The 21876-nt window shown below is 46.0% G+C and overlaps 1 protein-coding gene across 4 annotated transcripts in view; it reads left to right on the top strand.

The window, feature by feature from the left end:
- LOC141085332 (chemerin-like receptor 1) overlaps positions 1–21876 on the top strand; it is a 175237-nt gene that overhangs the window by 140592 nt on the left and 12769 nt on the right. The window contains exon 1 of one of the 4 annotated variants that reach the window (XM_073570619.1): positions 352–482. The exons of 2 other annotated variants lie outside the window; for them this stretch is intronic. The gene's annotated coding sequence lies outside the window, so the exon portion shown is untranslated. Of the gene's footprint in view, positions 1–351; positions 483–15768; positions 15870–21876 lie in introns of those variants that run through there. One more of the 4 variants, XM_073570621.1, reaches the window with a different exon arrangement.

Here is a 21876-nt window from a genome sequence, read left to right as displayed (position 1 = left end):
TATTGCGAGGGGAGCCGCAACTTTGGGCTTTTTCATTGGGTCCAGATGACCCTTGATTGATGTCGGTAGAAGCGTTTTTTTCTGCTATGGGGTTAATTTATGACGATCCGGATCGGGTCACTACAGCTGAGGCAAAACTCAGACGACTGAAAAGGGTTCTGGTGACGCTGAGGGATATTGCACCCAGTTCAGACGCTGGTCTGCAGAAATCAGCTGGAATGACCCAGCACTCAAAAGTCGGTTTTTAGCAGGTGTGAATTTTAGGGTTAAAGACTTGCTCATTGCATACCCTGCACCTGCTACACTTGAGGCTGCAATGCAGTTAGCCATCAGGGTGTATAAAAGATTGAGAGACAGGCAGAATGAGGGGAAGGCTTCCATTCTGCTGGATACTGCTGGGGAACCGATGCAACTTGGCACAATGTCCTCTCGTTCCCAGGAAAGGGAGTGAAGGTTCTCTGAGGGGCTCTGCCTTTATTGTGGTAAGACTGGCCATTTTATCAAGCAATGTGAAGGTCGCATAAATCAGGAAAAGAAAAAAAAAGGCCTCAGAGTAACCCTCCTGTTCGTATTGCATTTTTACGGTCCGCTGGAGTTTCTTTTTCTGGTAGTTCTATCTGCCATGGTCATACTATGGATTTTCAAGTGATGGTGGACTGTGTGTCTGCACTGAATTTGATCGATCAATAATTTCTTGACAAGTATAAGATTGAGTCCGTACCTTTGCCATCCCCTTTTCCTGTAGTGACGATTGATAACACTCCGCTTGAGCGTGGGTGCGTTTCCCGAAAAGTCATCGGGTTTCCACTCACTGTGAATATGGAACACCAGGAATCTTTAGATTTATTTGTACTTGATAAATTGCCTTTTCCAGTCGTCCTGGGGTTACCCTGCTTAAAAGTGCACAATCCAGGGTCAGGGGTGTTATGGGAAATGTTGATGTACACATCGCTGCTGTGGTGAAAAATGAGCTACCTGAACCCATTCAGGAATTTTGGAAAGTCTTTTTTGAAGTTGAGTCACAAGCTTTACCACCGCACAGAGATTACGATTGCGCTATTGAGTTCATCCCAGGTGCTACTCTTCCTAAGAGTCGTTTATTTAATCTGACGATCCCCGAGAGGGAGGCCTTAAAGGAATACCTGCAGACTAGTCTTGCTGCAGGTCATATAAGGCTAGTTTCACATTAGCGTTTTTTTGCGCAGTGCATTGTGCGCGTAAAAACGCAACGAAAAACGCATGCAAACGCAATACAAACGCGCGTTTTTTAAGCGTCATGCGTTCGCTGATGCGTCAAAAAAACGCAGCGTTTCTTGCGTTTTACATGCGTTTTTGCATGCGTTTGCGTTTTTTTGACGCATGCGTTTTTAGGCGTGACAGTTCACATTCCTTTAAAAACAATAGAAAGAGTACACCAATGGGACACCAGTGGGCGTGTGTTATTGTAATGTTTTATATAGACCCTGTAATATGAATTCCTCAGATTTTGCTGCTGTTTCCGGTGTCAAGATGGACCTGCGTCTGGATAATTTCCTATTCAAGTTGGATCTTGACATTGCGCTGTCTCAGGCGTATGCCTTTTCTTGCCAGCAACAAAGGGAGAGGGAGAGACAGCATAGACTGCAGCGGCGTCGGTTTTGGAGGCATCCAATAATTGAACTCCGGGAAAGCCGTGGAGCGTATCACACGCTGTACAGCGAGCTCCAGGAAAACCAGGAGAAATTTGCAGAGTATACTCGGATGTCCCAGCAAAGCTTCCTGGACTTGCTGGGTATGGTTGAAGGAATCATCCGGAGACGGGACACTCAGCTCCGGCGTGCCATTCCTCCCGAAGAAAGGCTCCTCGTCACCTTACGGTATGTAATGTTTTTATGTTTGCGTGTTTTTTTTCATTGGCTAAAAAATTCTGTGTTTTTTGGTAATGAATTTTAACATTATTTTTGGGAAATTGCTTTTTTGCATAATGGTTTTTCTTCTGTCATGTACTATCCACAAGCCTTTATAAAATGTTTTTCTGCTATGTTGTATTAAAAAACCATGCAAAATAGTTATGCCATGTACTTTTTATTTTCAGTGTTTTTATTAATACCCTAGACAGAAATATAAATTTTTTTTTCTTTTTATGTTTTGCAGGTTCCTCGCAACTGGAGAGGTTCTTTCATCCCTGCATTTCCAGTACCGGCTGGGAATCTCCACTTTATCCGGGATTGTTGCCGACACCTGCAGGGCTCTGTGGGATGTTCTGTGTCCGGAGTTTCTGCCCTTGCCCACCGCCGAAAAGTGGCTTCAAATAGCGGACAAATTCTGGGCAGTCTGCAATTTCCCGAACTGCCTAGGAGCGGTGGACGGGAAGCACATCTGCATCACAAAACCCGCAAGAAGTGGCTCTGAGTACTACAACTACAAGAATTACTTTTCGACAGTACTCATGGCCATTGCGGATGCAGACTGCAGGTTTGTGGCGGTAGACATAGGGGCATTCGGACCGGGCAACGATTACCAGACTTTTAAAAACTCTGATATGGGCCGGAGGTTGTACGGCATCCAGTTCAATTTTCCAGTGGCACGGCATCTTCCCCAAACCCAAGCTCCACCACTGCCATTTGTAGTGGTTGGGGATGAGGCATTTCAGATGTGCCAAAACCTGCTCAAGCCGTACTCCAGCCGTGACTTGGACCACTCCAAGAAAGTATTCAACTACAGGCTTACGAGGGCACGCAGGACTGTAGAGTGCGCCTTTGTCATTCTAGTGTCCAGATTGCGAATTCTCAGCACCGCCATCAATCTCAAACTTGAAACAGTGGATGAGGTGGTGAAGGCGTGCGTGGTTCTGCACAATTTTGTTATGGTAAAGGAGCGGCCGAACTTTGACATGGATGAACCTGCTTCCAACCCTTTGCCAGATTTTAATCAGCATCCTCTTCGGTCATCAGTCGAAGTTGCCCAAATGAGGGACCAATTTGCGGACTTCTTATCCGATGTGGGTCGTGTAGCATGGCAGGATCAAATGGTGTAATAGCTTTGTTGTTTGTTAATAATAAAATACCGTTTTTTTTTTTCCTGTACCCAGTGTACTGTGTCTTAATACACTCCACTACTCGCCTGCCCAGGTGTCCAGTGAAATCAGGATGCTGTGCTTCCTGACTTTACTAGGACTCCTGACCAGGTGACCCTACATATAAAAGTTGTATGACCTTCCTCATTTCTCCAGTCCGTGTTCATAAGGCATATTGGCGAGAAGGTGTAGATAATACAACTAATATTTATATCACCTGGCCTAAGTATATTGATTTTGGGATGCAGTAACATCCTTCACTCTGTCTGATAACTGACCATGTGATTAAAACTATTAGTTTTAGTATCTCCACTGTCGAACGCAGACTGGAGAGATGATAAAGGTTTATACAACTTTTACAATCCCCTGGCCTGGTGTCATGATGAATTGATGATGCTCCCAAAAAACACATCCTGACTTCAGAAATTTTGGACACCTGGCCAGGTGAATACACATAGGAGTTAACCTCCAGCATCTCTACAGTCTGTGTGCAATAGATAATGAAAACTGAAGCGACGCTGCAGATTACAACTCATAGGTATACTCACCTGGCCAGGTGTGCTAAATAGTTATGACGCCAGGGTATTTGTAGATATGGCCTGTAATTTCTCCATCATCTATTCAGTCTATTTGCCACAGACTGTATAGATGATGTGGTTCATGACAAGGTATCTAGGATCCCCTGGCCTTGTGTCACAAAGAGTGAAATGGGGATGGGCAAAACACACCATCCTCAATTTACTCTTTATGACACCTGGAAAGGTGAGAATAGATATGCCTTGCACCCTCCACCACCAGTCTGACCAATATTAGCAGACTGAAGAGCCAGGTGGATAAAAATACAAGTCATATATTTGTGTTTTTGACATCACATTGCTCCAGGACTGATACAAGAAACATGTGTCAGTACTGGAGCTATGAGGTGTCAAGAACATAAAGTGTACGGCACAGTGTGTGCAGGCGGCGAAAGACACAATAACCAAACATTATTTTAAAATCAAACGTTAAATTCTTTTATTTAAATAAAGTTTAAGATTTAAAAAAAATTACTTGGGGTCAGTTGGTGGAAACTGGGGGGTGTGGAGGGATGAGGAATGGCTTGGGGTGGAGGAAGGGGTTCTAGGGGAAGGAGGAACCAAAGAAGTGGGTGAAGGCAGCAGAGGCAAGGAAGGTTGGGAAGTGGGAGGTGAGGAAGTAGGGAGGGTTAGAGTCCTCCCTTTTTTTTTTTTTTTTTTTTTATGATGGTGGCCCATCGGCATGCTGCTGTCCTGCCTGGAGCCTGAGGACTGGATCGACCCCCGGGGGACCGCCTTGAGCCTGTGGACCGCCTGGAGGCCGTGGACCGGCTGGAGCTGGGGGACCGCCTGGAGCTTGTGGACCGCCTGCCAGGATCCTGTAGCTGCTGTAGCGTGGTGGTGGTGGATGTCCTGGCAGGGGCCGTAAATAGTGAATGCGGGTCCCCCAGCTGATGCTGCTCAGAGGTGGTGGTGGCGGTCCATGCAGGCGCGGTGGCGGTCCATACCGGGGTGGTCCTCCCGGTGGTGGTGATGGTGGTGGTGGCGGCGGTGTTGCCCCAGTCAGGGGTGGTGCTCCGGGTGGTGGTGCTGGTGGTGGTGGCGCTCCAGGCAGGGGTGGCGAAGACGGGCCATCTGGTGGTGGTGGCGGCAGCAGTGGTGGGCCAGGCAGGAGCAGCGCTTGGCATGGTGTTGGCGGGGAAGTGTCCAGCTGCACTCGGACTTGGGGCGGTATATTGGTGTCCGGCGTGGTTTGGAAGTGTGGTATCCGTGCAGTGATATGCAGCAGAAGTAGGTAATGCTGTGAATCGAGTCAGCGGTGGCACCGGTGGAAATGCCACCACTGACTGCTGCATATACCTACTCTGCTGCATAGCCTGCATAAAAGCATTGTTGCAGGCCTGCATGACAGTCAACTGGAGTTCAGGGGTAAGGTGTTCCGCCGTGTCCCGAGCTATTTGTGTATAGAAATGATGCGCTGGTCTGGCGAGGTCGACTTCCAGGCGCTCAAGGCAACCCTCGATAGACTTGTAGCGTTGGTCCAAAAGGAGGAAACCACTCTCAAGTCTATCGGAGAGTGCCTTGAGGCTACTCTGAAAGACCGAGCTCAATTCAACGAACTCGGGCATGACAGGCCTGTCCGAGGTCCTCTGCCGCTGCTGGCGGGAAGTGCCCGCAAAACCAGTGGCAGAGACCTGGGACAGGGGAACACCTGAGCGACCAGCTTCCTGGTCTCCAGATGACTGTGGTGCAGACCTGCAAGGTGCTTCCTCGCTGATGGATGGCTGGGACGGGTCTGGGGCAGCTTGATGAAGGACCGCTTCGGGCCCAGGTTGCAGGGTGCTGCTCCAGGTGCTGTGAAAAGAAAAGAAAGAAATTACTACCATAAATTAACAATCGCCAACTCCTGTGGAATAGAAAAGCACAGAATAAAACACAATACAACTAGAAAATACTTACGTTCGGGAGGCAAGGACCGGTCTTAAAAATGCCAAGGCACGATGATATCTGTATTTCTTGCCGGTCCTTGCCACAGCACCACTGCGAACCTGCTTCTCCTGACGGATATCCCTGTTGAAGCAGTCCTTCATCGAGCGCCAACGGGTTCTGACTTTGTTCACTGTGGGTAAAAACAAAAAAAAAATAAGAGTATGCACTGGAGGCCGTGATCACCCAACTGTGTGTGATGCTAGAAACTCCATGGAGTTACTAGCATCACACACAGTTGGGTGATCCCGGCCAAGATCACTGCTGCATCACACTGCATTTATATACTTACGAAAATCCTTGCGGACCCAGGGAGAGGCGTTGTCCCAGCCATCCATCAGCGATGCGGCCACTTCGTTCCAGAGCCGCCGGATCACCACGTTGTCCGAGTGCAGTTGGTGACGGGTGTCCCACAGCGGGACTCGCTCCTGGACTAGACGGATGAGCTCGTCATTGTCCAGGGCAAGGTCCTCCTCCCGTTGTGGAGCCTAGAAAAGAAAGACAATTTTAAAATAAAAAATATAGAAAATAAACCAGCCATGAAAAAAAAAATTATTTAAATGAAAATATAAGCAAAAAAAGCATGAATAAAAAACACAGAAAAAAACCAGCATGAAAATGTTAAAAAAATACATTAAGAAATGATTACTAAAAAAAACCTAGAAAATAAACCAGCATAGAAACTAACATACAAAAAAACCGTACCAAAAAAAGAACCAAAAAATAACAGCAGGAAAATTACCAAAAAAGACTAATAAAAAATTACCAAAAAACATTAAAAAAAAAAAACACCAGATAAAATTATTTCAATACAGTTCCAAAAAAAAAAAAAAAAATAACCAAGCATAGAAATCAACTTGAAAAAAAAAAAACCAAGCAGAGGAATTCCCAAACAAAAAGTTGAAAAAAATACAGAACAAAATTAAACCAATAAATGAAGATGGAAAAAAAGGCATAAAAAAGTAATGACGATAAAAAAAAAAAAAAAAAAACAGACCGTCTGTACTTACATTCCATCTTCCCGCCCGCACTGGGCATTGCTGCTCCTGCCGTTCCTCCGGTGGTGGTGGTGTGGTGGAGGATGATGTCTGAAAATTAAACAAAAAAATTAGCCACATGTGTATTTTTTTTTTACCAATCCATAGGGAAGCATGGTACTCACTTCTTGTGCCTCTTGCCCTGTCCCGGGGACATATTCTTCAACAGATGAAGAAGACATGCTGCAATAAAAAAGAGACATAAGTACATAGATATGTATTCAAAATTCAGCCAGACATTAGGTTTTATACTTACATTGGTACAGCTTTGGGTTATTAGGGTTGTGACTCTTGCAGCAGTCTGTAGAGTATTGGGGAATTCCAGTGCCCACACAATCTTTTATCACCTTGGTTTTTGGGAGTGGTTTTCCAGTGTCTAGACCACATTCCAGACTTGTTTACCTAAAAAACGCATGCGCGCAAAAGTGCACGCAAGACCATGCGCACGCACGCGTTACCATAGACTGCAATGTGTTGTTTTTGCGCATTCCATGCACAAGCGTGTGCATGCGTTGTTTTGACGAGACAGGGCGGACCAAAAAATGCAACATGTTGCGTCTGGCGCGAAAGACAAAAAAGCGCATGCGCGCAAAAACACGAACGTGCGTAAGACCATGCGCCCGCCATGTTAAACATAGGTGCGCCGTGCGCATACGCACGGTTGCGCTAGATGCGCTGCGCACAAAAGCGCTAATGTGAAACCAGCCTAAGACCCTCCAAGTCCCCAGTGGCTGTGGGATTCTTTTTTATCAATAAGAAAGATGGGGGTCTTAGGCCGTGTTTGGATTTCAGGGAGATTAACAAGATCACTGTGCGCAATCCTTACCCCTTGCCACTAATTCCGGATTTGCTTAACCAATTGGTTGGAGCCAAGTGGTTCTCCAAGATTGATCTCCGTGGGGCATATAATTTGCTGCGCATCAAAGATGGTGATGAATGGAAGGCAGCCTTTAATACCCCAGAAGGTCATTTTGAATGCCTAGTTATGCCTTCCGAACTTACAAATGCTCCGGCGTTCTTTCAAAATTTCATCAACGACATTCTGAGGCCATTGATCGGTAGGAGTGTTATCGTTTATTTGCATGATATTTTGATCTACTCGCCCGATCTGGAGTCGCATTGGCAGAGAGTCTTTGCTAAACTGGAGAAATGCGAGTTTGCTGTACAGAAAATTAGCTTTTTGGGGTACATTGTTTCCAGTGATGGGTTTGATATGGACCCGGTGAAGGTTCAGGCTGTATTGGAGTGGCCTAGACCTGAATGCTTGAAGTCAATTCAGAGATTCTTGGGGTTTGCTAATTAATAGGTTTAAAAAATGGCATATGTTGATGTGTGGGCTGGACATTCAGCTGCTGCAAAGGGCGGAATTGGGCAAGTCCGAGGAAGAGGAGGACAAAAGCGAGGCAGTTTTCTGGCAACCTATGTGACATCAGGGGAAGGTGGGACAAAATCCTTTGAAACCCATGCATGGTTCATTTTAATGAAGGTTAGATCATCAACATTTTGGGTAGACAGATGGGTCCTTTTTTCTGTCAGGATTGATCCAGCAGCACTGAAGACTCTTTCAGATAACACACTAGCAGCAGGGCAAGCGAGCTCCTGTAAGGCATATTGTGCCAATTCAGGCCAGGCGTCCAGTTTAGAGGCCCAATAGTCAAAGGGGAATGACCTGTGAGGGAGAACATCGATATGGGAGGAGAAGTAGTTTGTAACCATAGTTGACAACTGCTGTCTCCTGTCACTTTTAATCGATGCAGTATTAGCAGTCGTGTGAGCGGTACTTGAGAAATCATTCCACAACATGGTCATTAAACCCTTGTCTCCAATGCCACTTCGGCTGTGTGCACCACGAACACCTCTTCCATTGTGCCCACTACGGCTCGTGGGAGAACCAGCACCGCTGCTGTGTGCTGGGAAAGCCTCAAACAAACGGTTTACCAGAGTTGCTTGTTTGTTAGCCAATATTATCTCTAGGTTCTCCTGTGCCATGATGATGTGTAATTTGCCTTTGCAGCATGGATCGAGGATGCTGGCCAGCCAAGTAGTCATCCCTCATCATTTTGGCAATGCGGGGGTCCCTTTTTAGGATCCGCAAGGCATAATCACACATGTGGGCCAATGTTCCAGGTGTCAATGATCCACTGCCAGTGGTGGGTGGAGGAGCACTTTCTGGCAAATCCACATCCCTACAGTCATGCACAAACACTGTACCTGACCTTGGAACGCCAACATTTTCTCTTGCCCCCTGAGAAGCATCCTCCTGCCCAAAATAATCATCCCCCTCATCCTCCTCTTCCTCCACCTCATCCAGGACAGTTCCCTGACCAGACAATGACTGACTGTCATCAAGGCTTCCCTCCTCCTCCGCTGCAGACGCCTGATCCTTAATGTGCGTCAAACTTTGCATGAGCAGACGCATAAGTGGGATGCTCATGCTTATAATGGCGTCGTCTGCACTTACCAGCCGTGTGCATTCCTCAAAACACTGAAGGACTTTACAGAGGTCTTTCAGCTTTGACCACTGCACACCCGACAATTCCATGTCTTCCCTCAAACTGCCTGTCCGTGTATTCTCCCACAAATGCATTACAGCCTGCCTCTGTTTGCTCAGCCTCTCAACCATGTGCAGGGTGGAGTTCCACCTTGTTGCAATGTCTATGATTAGGTGGTGCTTGGGGAGGTGGAGCAATCGCTGCAGCTTCTGCATACGAGTGGAGTGGACGTTTGAGCGACGGATGTGCGAGCACAGTCTTCGCACCTTATGGAGCAGGGATGTTAACTCCAGATAATTATTAAGGAAGCACTGCACCAGCAGGTTCAAAGTTTGAGCAAGGTATGTGTGTGAGTTTTGCAAGAGCTATGGCTGCCACAAAATTACGGCCGTTATCACTGACTACCTTGCCTGCCTCAAGATGTAGACTGCCCAGCCATGATTCAGTTTGTTGCTGCAAGTAGTCGGCCAGTACCTCCGTGGTGTGTCTGTTGTCGCCCAAAGACATCATCTTTAACACAGCCTGCTGACGCTTACCACTAGCTGTTCGATAGTGGGACACCTTGTGTGCAACACTGCCAGCTGCGGATGGAGTGCTCGTGTGACTGCGCTCTGTGGACGAGCTTTTGCTTATAGAGGAGGAGGAGGAGGATCAAAAGCCTACAGCCAACTGTTTCCTATACCGTGGGCTAGGCAGCACTGTTCCACTGCTGCTGTCCCCAGTGGAGCCTGCATCCACCACATTAACCCAGTGCGCAGTGATGGACACGTAACGGCCCTGGCCATGCCTACTGGTCCATGCATCTGTTGTGAGGTGCACCTTTCCACTCACTGACTGTTTTAGTGCATGGACAATGCAGTCTTTCACATGACGGTGGAGGGCAGGGATGACTTTTCGAGAAAAGAAGTGCCGACTGGGTAGGTCATAGCGTGGGACAGCGTAGGCCATAAGGTCGCGGAAAGCTTCGCTTTCAACCAAACGGTAGGGCATCATCTCTAATGAGATTAGTTTGGCAATGTAGGCGTTCAAACAAAGTGTACGCGGATGAGAGGATGAGTACTTTCTTGTCCTACTTAAGAGTGTCTGGTAGGGTGAGCTGGACTGGAGAGCTGCATATGGGGGAAGTAGCATTGACCGTATGGAGTGAGGGGTTGGTGATGGTATTGGTGGGGATGGCCTAGATTCAGTGTTGTGTTGCAAAACCATTGTGATTCCCTGAGTGCTTTGGCCTTGCGATGACACCTCCACATTTATTGCTGGTGGTGTGCTTAATGGCTGCGTTTGTCTTACAGTGGGGGAAGCAATGGAACATTGCTGGCTACCGTCAGTCGGAGCAAGTGCACATGTGCTACCTGAGGTTTTGTAGTCCGTCCACGCTTGCAAGTGCATGTTGATTAAATGTCTAACATGCAACTGGTATTCAAATTTCAGAGTTGTTTACCTCGGCTAAAGGTCCTTCCGCACTTCTTACAGGTAACCTTTGCCTCATCAGTAGGATTTTGGAACAAGAAGTGCCACACAGCACTCTTCCTACTATGAAAACCTCAAAAAGAGGAAAACATCCTCCAAAAAATTCAGATACAAACCAGACAGGCCTAAATGCATCTGCACTAATACAGGGTGCAGTGGACCCAAGTAAAATGGCAGCTGCACAGGTGCATAAATACCAAATGAAACAGCCAGCCTACAATCAGGGATTAGCCGTGTGGTAAACCAGTGCAGAAGAAATAATCCACATGTGGCAGTGTTCACACAGGGAATGCAGGGCTTCTGGCTCACAACCTCTTAGTAACACCATATAGGGGGGCTGCCCAGTGCTAACTAGAATGCATCCCGTGTGAACAGAGGCCACAAGTTTGCAGAACCATTTGGGCCCAACTGCACCCTGAAAAAAATATAAAAAGTGCACAAAAAACATATCAATATATGTAAGGTATTGGTTGATATTAAGGCCTTAATACGGAAGCTGGCAAACAGCGTCTAAGTTCCTTACACTTGCCAGTCCTACTCTAACATGAAAACCTCAAAAAGAGGAAAAAATCCGCCAAAAAATTCAGATACAAACCAGACAGGCCTAAATGCATCTGCACTAATACAGGGTGCAGCGGACCTAAGTAAAATGGCAGCTGCACAGGTGCATAAATACCAAATGAAACAGCCAGCCTACAATCAGGGATTAGTGTTAGTGCAGATGCATTTAGGCCTGTCTGGTTTGTATCTTGCCTCTTCCTACTATGGTATTCATTTTCTGGCCTTGCACGCTGTGCTAAGTTGACCGTCTGGTCAAGCTGTCCTGCAACTCTTAGTTTTGGTTCCACGTTTTTGGACAGCTACGGGCCTGCCAGATAACCGCTGCTGCGATGTCAATGCCTGCTGCGGATCCTTCTCCTTATCTGAACTATTGCCAGTGCCACCCTCCTCCCCCAATGGATGCTAATCGGGGTCAAGAACTGGGTCATCCATCACTTCCTCTTCAAAGTCATCTGCACCTTCCTCTTTACCTTCCTCTGTGTCACTGTGTAAGGTGGTATGGTATGCGGGAAGGGACACCTGAGTCTCATCAGGGTCAGATTCTGGCTCAGTAGACTTCGAGGGCAATGTAGTGCTCTGGGTCGATGTACCAGCAGAATCATCTAGCAGTGACTGTGCATCAGTGCACTCCATGTCATATTCATCTTGGACTGGGTAATTCTGGATTTGACTGGATAACCCAGGCATGGTATGTGGAGAGAGCTCCATAGAGTAATCTGAAGTGTGGGCTGCCGCATCCTTAACTTTTGGTGGGGGTGAAGGACACACGGAAAGGTGTTTTTCCTGACCAGAACCCTACACTGACGACTCCGTGCTTGCAGGTTTTGAACGTTCAGAAGAGGAGGCAATAGAGCTGGTGGCTGTTTCTGCAATGTACGCCAAAACCTGTACCTGATGCTCCAGCTTTAAAAGCGGTTTTCCTACTCCAAGAAAAGGCAACCTTACAGGTCGTCTTGGGCCAGACGATGACGCAGGCTCAACACCTCCTGCATTAGCTGCTATTGTGCTTTTGCCAGAACCAGCCGATGCACCACCACCATCAGTACCAGCTGCGCCCCCCTGCCCACGTCCGCGGCCTCTTCCACCATACTTCCTCATGTTTGGGAAAATGTACCAAAAATACCAGCAGAGAGATGGTACTGTATGAAGTGCGTCCAGCTGTGTAAGGTGTATTAAAAAAAATTAAATCTACGTATATATTTTGTTAGTCACAGATGCTCTCACAGTATGTATTGGACCGTAATCCAACAAGCAGATATACAGAAGTGTACAGCTGTATACGTTTTTTGTGTAACTAACAATCTCCGTATATGTATTTACGGAGTGCCACACGCGCTGACTCTGTATAGATGTGACTGTAATGCGAACGGCAGATATACAATACTGTTTGAGAATCGGACAGCTCTATATGGTGTGTGTACGGAAAATTGTCAATCTCCGTCTATTTGTTTAGGGACTGGCACACGCCGTCTGTCTAGTTTTGACCGTATTCAAACAGCAGATATACGAAACTGTTTGAAAAGCGGACAGCACTCTAAGGTGTAGGTCTGGAAAAAATGGAAAAACTCCTCAGCTTTTTTTTTCAGAGTCACACACAGATTCTATTTGTCCGTGATACAAGGCGGTACACGGTAGTGTGTGAGGAGCGTACACTGCTATACGGTGTCTGTATGGAAAATTGTCAATCTCTGTCTATTTGTATAGGGACTGACGCACGCTGTCTCTGTCTAGTTTTGACCGGGGTCAAACAGCAGATATACGAAACTGTTTGAAAAACGGACACGACTCTAAGGTGTAGGTCTGGAAAAATGGAAAAACTCCTTGGCTTTTTTTTCCAGAGTTACACCCAGATAGCATCTATTTGTCCGTGATACCAGCCGGTACACGGTAGTGTGTGAGGACCGTACACCGCTATATGGTGTGTGAAAAAATGAACGCTCAGGACAATTCCTGGGTGACAGCTGTGGACGTCTCAGCCTCAAGATTAATTAAGGCTTTTCACAGGAGATTTCTGAATAAGGCTCGGCCTAGAGGATCCGGGGGATCCTCGTTAAAGGGGAGGTACTGTTAGAATCTGCTCAGTTTGTGACTATCCGCCATTTTCTTGTAGTGTTCTGGCTGCTGGTCTTTTTCCCCTGGTGCTGGGTTTGCCTTTGGTCAGGTAATTGTATCATCCTTTATTAGCCTGTACCTGTCTCCCATTCCTTGCTGGACAACAGTGTTAATCCGCTTGAAGTCTGGCTTGGAGCCTTGCTTTGCTTTCTGTGTGTTTAATTAATGCAGTTCTGGGACCTCTGGTTCTGCTAGTCTTACTTTCTGTTTTCAGTTTTTCTGCAGAGTTCTTTGTGTTTTCTGTTAAGAAGTGAAATGTTTTTGTAACCAGTCCTTATATCTTTCAGGGACCCCCTTCCCCCTATCCAGAGGCGTAGCTAGGGTTTTGGTTCAGGGGGGGGAGAAACTTCTGAGTGGGCCCCTAACCAGGTAACCTTGATTACAACTCGGTGACGCACCCTAATAGTGGATGTAGGAGATGACTGCGCTGTTACTGAAAATAATCCCTATATAAAGACCAATATTGATATTACCACCATATGGTCAGTGGTAGATACCAGTCCTACAAAACATATAAGTGATCACAACACAGTTATAGTTAGTGTCTTATCGCTGACGATCTTTCTGATGGAATCGTTCACTTTTCACGTCTTTTCCATCTGGCCCAGACCGACATGACAACTCCTCCAGCCACGACTCTGCTACAGAGAATACAACAACGACATGTTTCACTTCTCATATTCCTGCCCCATCACCATATATCCCCAACCTGCACAAACCCCTCATCCTGCTGATACCCCAGTGCTGAGCCTCTGCTGCTGTATGTGTCCCTATTACTACACCTGATACCCCAATGCTGAACCGCTGCTGCCGTATGTGTCCCTATTACTGCAATGTGATGCGAAAAAAGAAGAAATATGCAGCACTCACCGATATAGCTGAAAAACTGTGCGTCTTTATTTCACATAAATTCCATCAATAGATGTGTGGACATGCAGGACGTTAGAGGAATGCTAGGGGAGGGAGGTGCCTCACATCTATTGATGGAATTTATGTGAAATAAAGACGCACAGTTTTTCAGCTATATCGGTGAGTGCTGCATATTTCTTCTTTTTTCGTTTCACATTGAAATATTCATGTTTTTTCATGCAAGCACCTCCGTTTTTTGACTGAAATATATACCGCAATACTTCAGATAAATAGCTCCGTCTGTTAATGTGGTGATTTGTGTGCCCTAGTATGCCGTTCATCTGTTTGCTCTTTGCTGGGTCCCTATTACTGCACCTGATGCCCCAATGCTGAGCCTCTGCTGCCGTATGTGTCCCTATTACTACACCTGATACCCCAATGCTGAGCTGCTGCTGTCGTATGTGTCCCTATTACTGTACCTGATACCCCAATGCTGAGCCGCTGCTGCCGTATGTATCTCTATAACTGCACCTGATATCCCAATGCTGAGCCGCTGCTGCCATATGTGTCCCTATTACTGCACCTGACACCCCAATACTGAGCCGCTGCTGCCGTATGTGTCTCTATTACTGCATCTGATGCCCCCTATACACACGCGGCTCCGCTCCGTACACCTTGTACACACGCGCTACGCTCCGTACATGCTGTACACACGCAGCTCCGCTCCGTACATGCTGTACACACGCGGCTCCGCTCCGTACACCTTGTACACATGCGGCTCCGCTCCGTGCACCCCGTACACACACGGCTCCCCTCTGTACACCTTTTACACAAACTGCTCCGCTCACCCCATACACATACGGCTACACTCCTCCGTACACCTCATATATGCATATCTCTGCTCCGTACACCTTCTACACACACGGCTACACTCTGTACACCTTATACACACACAGCTCTGCTACATCCACCCTGTAAACCCCTCCTGACCTCTCACAGAAACTTCACCTCATCCTGCCAGCACGATGGCAACCAGCACAGCAGATTCCTGCAGCCACTGAAGCCCCTGATCATGTGACCCCTGACTCCGCCCCTACTGTGACCTCGTCACATGTCCTGTGCGCATAGAATAGCCCAGGACGACATTGCTGGCTGAGAGGTGGGGGGCCCACTGCTGACACCGGGGTCTCCCACCGCCTTCTCAGGGGCCCATAGTGGCCGGGCAGCAGAGTAGGGAGATCGATTCTCCATGCTCTGCCACAGAATAGTAGTGTAGTGTAGCTCCGATGGTCCCCCTTAGAGCCCGGGGCCACCGCCCCCCCGGTAGCTACGCTACTGCCCCTATCTATAGGTCTTTGCTTGAGATTATCCTAGGATCGTCGGTGGCAGAGGCGTAGCTAGGGTTTTGGTTCGGGGGGGGGGGGGGGGCGAAACTTCTGAGTGGGCCCCTAACCAGAGAACCTGAACAGATGACTGCGCTGTTGCCGAAAATAATCTATATATATATATATATATATATATATATATAGTGAGGTGCCAAGGGGAGAGGTACTAGAAAACAGGTATATTTCTCCCCGTTTCATTTCATATGTCTCCCTGTACTGATGATGAAGCCAGTTTATTTCACTGTAATCCAGTCCTGGTTTCCTTAGTGATCAGCATGGAAAGGACTGGTAGTTTCCCCTCCACTTATTCAATCCAGGTTTTGGTTTCCTGACTGGTCCAGCTGATATAATCAGGAGGAGCTGGAATCTCTGACTCTCTCTCGTCTGCTGAGCTGGGAGCTGACACAGTAAGATTACATGGACTTCTTTGCTGTTATATAGGTTTATTTTGTAGTTAGCCTGCTATTGTTAGTTAGTGGCCAGACGGCCTTAGATGTTTTATTTCATGTTTGGCATGTGTAACATTGAATAACAAGTGTGCACAATAAATATGCCGTGTCCACATTCATGTGGAACTTGCTAGTCTGCTGAAGTGACTTCATAGCCACACGCTTGTGCCAAAGCAAAGATCCCAGCTGAGCTATCTAATATATATATATATATATATATATATATATATATATATATATATATATATATATATATATTGCCGCCATATGGTCAGAGGTAAATAATACCAGTCCTACAGAACATATAATAGATTACAGCAGAGTTACAGATAATGACTTACCGCTGACGTTCTTTCTGATGGAACCGTTCACTTTTCACGTCTTTTCCATCTTGCCCAGACCGACATGACGACTCCTCCAGCCAGGACTCGGCTAAAGAGAATACAAAAAAGACACATTTCACTTCTCAGATTTTCAGCAATGTCACCAATTGAACTATTCTCAACCTGCACAAACCCCTTATCCTGCTGATAGCCCAATACTGAACCGCTGCTGCCGTATGTGTCCCTGTTACTGCACCTACTGTGTGGTTCTGTGTGACCTCTAAATTTTAAAGCAAACCTCTAGAATATAGTGATGCCGGGTGCAAGTGCCCTAGAAAACAGTGCCCACATTTTGTCCCATAGAAAGTAATAGTGCCCTGTGTGCCCCTTTGACAGTCACAGTAACCCAAGTTCCCTTATAATAAGTGCCACTTTACATTTAGTAATGTCCCGACTCTCCCCCCTGTACAGCCCCCCATACACAGTATGATGCTCTCTTATACACAGTATAATGCCCCCTCACTGTATGATGGCCCCGTCACTATAATCCCCACACTGTATGATGGCCCCCTAGATAGCAACCATATAGCACAGTGGTCTCTAACCTTTCTGACCTTGAGAGCCATATTCAGCTTAGATAGAGGGTCGCGAGCCACATTCAGCACTGAGAGAGGGGCGCGAGCCACATCCAGCTCCCATCTCCTTCAAAGTAGTGTCAGCCAAAGCCCCCATTACAGGTATAATCATAACCAAAGCTTTTCCACAGAAATCACTCCAAGGCAGTACACTGAGATCCAGGGGTTCCCACAATACTCCCCTTTCAGTATTCTCCCATCAAGGACTCCCAACACACTGTCACATCCAGCTTTGAGCATCTCCTCTAACAGGTAGTACCATCCTCCAGCGTACCATACCTGAAACATCTCTAAACCCCAAGACAGTATATGTGCATCCATATCTGCTCTTCTGTGCAGGGCTACTCACGTAAATCACTATTTTGAGATGTTCTCTTCATACCTGTCTGCTAGACCTGGACCTAATGCATCAAGCTGGCAGACAGTCCCGAGCCACAATTCATGGGACCGTGAGCCATATGTGGCTCCCAAGCTACAGGTTGGGGACCCCTGATAGAGTATAATACATCAGATAGTCCTCAATATAGTATAATGCACCCCCATAGGCAGAGTCTATAGTATAATGTACCTCCATAGACAGCCTCTGTATTATAATGCACCCCCATAGGCAGCCTCTATAATATAATTTACCCTCATAGGCAGCCTCTGTATTATAGTGCACCCCATAGTCAGCCTCTAGCCTCATAGGCAGTCTCTGTATTATAATGTACCCCCATAGGCAGCCTCTATATTATAATGTACCCCCATAGGCAGTCTCTGTACCCCCATAGGCAGCCTCTGTATTATAGTGCACCCCCATAGTCAGCCTCTAGCCCCATAGGCAGCCTCTGTATTATAATGAACCCCCATAGGCAGCCTCTATATTATAATGTACCCCCATAGGCACCCTCTGTATTATAATGTACCCCCATAGGCAGCCTCTGTACCCCCATAGGCAGCCTCTGTATTATAATGTACCCCCATAGGCATCCTCTGTATTATAACGTACCCGCATAGGCAGCCTATCTGTACCCCCATAGGCAGCATCTGTATTATAACGTACCCCCATAGGAAGCCTCTGTACCCCCATAGGCACTCTGTATTATAACGTACCCCCATAGGCAGCCTCTCTGTACCCCCATAGGCAGCCTCTGTACCCTCATAGACAGCCTCTGTATTATAACGTACCCCCATAGGCAGCCTCTGTACCCCCATAGGCAGCCTCTGTACCCCCATAGGCAGCCTCTGTACCCTCATAGACAGCCTCTGTATTATAACGTACCCCCATAGGCAGCCTCTGTACCCCCATAGGCAGCCTCTGTACCCCCATAGGCAGCCTCTGTACCCCCATAGGCAGCCTCTGTATTATAACGTACCCCCATAGTCAGCCTCTGTACCCCTATAGGCAGCCTATTATAATTCACCCCGTTACAAAAATAAATAAATAAATCTAATACTCACCTCTCTTCTCCTCCCAGCTCCTGTGCTGCTCCTTGCTCTCCCGCTCATCTCCTAACAGCGGGCGCCGGGCAGTGACGTCAACGCGCCCGCTGTCAGGGAGAGGGGGATTATGGGAGAAGGAGCGATCGCTCCCTCTCTCAGCACTGCGGTCATCTGTATGGGCTAGATGCCGATACAGCTGACCCTGCAATGACGGGCAGGGGGCCCACTGCTGGCATCGGGCCCCCCACCGCCTGCTCGGGTGCAGATTGATAGATTATCCCTGCTCTGCTGCAGAATGCAATTGTATCGGCGCACTTTGGACAACGATACATTTACATAGCGTAGGTCCGGGTGGGCCCCTCAGAGCGCGGGGACCGGGGCGACTGCCCCCTCTGCCCCCCCGGTAGCTGGTCGGTGGGTCTATTCACAAGGAATGGGTCGCCCACTCCATCGTAGGGCATCAGCCTAGTCGCAGTGCAGGGTCAGTTTTTCCCCTCCTACCCTAGTCCTGTGCTGCAGAACCGTAACACCGACAGCAAAGTTTTTTTCAGCACAGATTTGATGGGGAAAATATGTAACGTTTTACATTACCAGCAGAGCGGATGAGATTTCTATATCTTATACACAAGTTGCTTATTTTTCCTTGCAGATTTGAAGCAATTTCCAATAGACAACATGTCTATTCCTGGATTTGTTTGTGAACATGTCTATTCCTGCAGCATTTTTAACGCTATTTCACCGAGTATTAATAAATGAGGAAAAATATGTGACATACTGTAGATGTGCAGATTATACACGGCGCTGCTCCTGAAGATCCTGAACATGTGAATATACCCTACAGACATATCACATCAGCACATGGCTATCTATTATATATCAATCTATTTATCTATCTATATACCTATTATATATCTATTATCTATCTATCTATTATATATCAATCTATTTATCTATCTATATACCTATTATATATCTATCATCTATCTGTCTATTATCTATATATTTATCTATTATCTATCTATCTATTATCTATCTATTATATATCAATCTATTTATCTATCTATATACCTATTATATATCTACAGTATTATCTATCCATATATTATCTATCTATCATCTATCTATCTATTATCTATATATGTATCTGTTATCTATCTATCTATTATCTATATATCTATTATCTATCTATTATATATCAATCTATTTATCTATATACCTATTATATATCTACAGTATTATCTATCTATCCATCTATTATCTATCTATCATCTATCTATCATCTATATATTTATCTATTATCTATCTATTATCTATATATCTATTTATCTATCAATTATATATCAATCTATTTATATATATATCTATTACCCATCTATCCATCTATTATCTATCTATATATTTATCTATTATCTATCTATTATCTATATATCTATTATCTATCTACAGTATCTATCTATCTATCTTTTATCTATTATCTATCATCTATCTATTTTCTATCATCTATCATCTATCTATCATCTATCTATCATCTATCTATTATCTATCTATTACCTATTTTCTATCTATTATCTATTTATCTATATCTATTATCTAACTATTATCTACCTATCTATCCAGCTATCTATTTATTATCTGTCTATCTATTTATCTATCTATTATCTATCTGTTATCTATATCTAACTTCTCTATCTATTATCTACCTATCTATTATCTATCTATGCTATCTATTATCTATCTATTATTTATCTCATATCTGTTACTAAACAGTTGCTGAGTAATCGTTGACTTTACCTTTCAGCAGTGAGAATGATCTGTGCTCTGTGCAATCTTCTCCATGCAGTATGGTTATTATTTAGCAGCTATGATGAGTCCTGGTGACAGTGATATATTCCATGTGACGTTCAATATATACTGTAAATGTCTTTCATCCTTTAGTTGCACATCTTTATATAGATGTGGTTTTCTAGCAGCTAAAGCCACAATACGTGACTGCAACAAGTAAGTACGAAAGTAACAAGTGTAGATGGCATTATTGTCATGAAAGTGGAGCCACAGGAGGACACAAGCCGTAATAGCGCGAGGATAGATATAAGCGCTCTGTGACCACCGTGTTCTTATTTTCTGCAGTTTTCCACTTTAGCAACAGTTTGTGCTCTGTTTTTGCTTCAGAACTGGCCTTCCATTATTGTGATTTGTGATTGTTAACTTTCTTCTTGGCCCTATGTATCCAAAGATATCTGCTGAGAGATGACCAGCTGTAAAATAACATAATTTTCTAACACTCTAAGAGAGATATTGATCATATATGTGTCCTCCAAGTAGTTGTGACACTGAAAATGAGCCATTTTCAATGATAGAGCTAAGTAGTGAGGCAAAACGTTTTTACAGGAGTAAACCAGGCACATGGGCAACCTGGCAGCTGCATAGGAGCCCTTTGAGCAATGGGGCTCAATGGTACCAAAAACTTAAATATCTGTGCCTGTACTGCCTACTGAACTACTTGCAAGGGATTGTATCCAACACTGTCATGCACGCAGGAGGCACACGTGGTTCGTAGACCCATTGTGCCTTGAGGCCGGGCTTATCTGGTGGGAGCATAGCTAAGAGGCTACCCGGTGTTCTCTCCAACCTCTGATGCTGGAGTCAAACTTGAGCTGTTGATAGCCACCAGGTACCACTCATAGGCAGTCCCCAGTCCTGCCAAATCCAAAGGAAGAAGACCACAGTCATGGACTCTGAGTCTCTGACAGACATGACTTGGATACAGGTATATCAGTCTGGCCAACATTGAATACTGGAATAGGTTCAGACCACACAGGTTTCTGGATCTGGTTCAGATTCCGGTACCAGAGGTGCAGCTTTAAAGTTCAGGCGCCGCTGAAGAGTCAAGGTTCAGGAACCGCTGGTGCGGCTTCAGGGTTAAGTTATCACCGGAGTGGCTTCAGAGTACAGGCACCACTGGAGTGGCTTCAGGGTACAGGTACCGCTGGTGCGGCTTTAGGGTTAAGGTACCACTGGAGCGGCTTCAAGGTACAGACAACACTGGAGTGGCTTCGGGGTACAAGCACCACTGGAGTGGCATCAGGATACAGGTACCGCCAGAGCGGCTTTAGGGTACAGGTATCACTGGAGTGGCTTCAGGGTTACATGCACAGTATAAAAGACTACATGAACAGGTTCAGGATAACTTAACTAACTAGTACACAAGATTAGGACAGGGGACCTGGCAACATGCCATTGCACACACATAATGTAGGAAAACTACAAGGGTTGCTCAGGCACAGCTCTAATGAGGAGGAAGGTGCCTTTTATACCAAATGATTCCCAGGTATCGGCTTGTGGCATTTTTCAAAGTGCGTGTGCTGCCCCTTTAAGACCAGGGCAGCGTTCACGTGCTAGGTGTGCCACTGGCAAGACTGCGGCATGCACAGGAGGAAAGGAGGAAGAAGCAGGAGACGGGGTGCTTGCCGTTCTGCCGGGGCGTTGAGTATGTTGGCATCCCTGCATGGAGGGGACAGCCTACATGAAACGTTTTTTGTCATATACAATTACATTAAAGAATAAAGAAAACTTTTTTTTATTTAA

Source organism: Dendrobates tinctorius, unplaced genomic scaffold, assembly GCF_039654945.1.
Source record: "Dendrobates tinctorius isolate UK_male_01 unplaced genomic scaffold, ASM3965494v1 ptg000028l, whole genome shotgun sequence".
In the NCBI taxonomy this organism is placed as follows: domain Eukaryota; kingdom Metazoa; phylum Chordata; class Amphibia; order Anura; family Dendrobatidae; genus Dendrobates; species Dendrobates tinctorius.
Note: the sequence above shows the minus strand (reverse complement) of the source record. Positions and strands in the feature narration are given on the sequence as shown.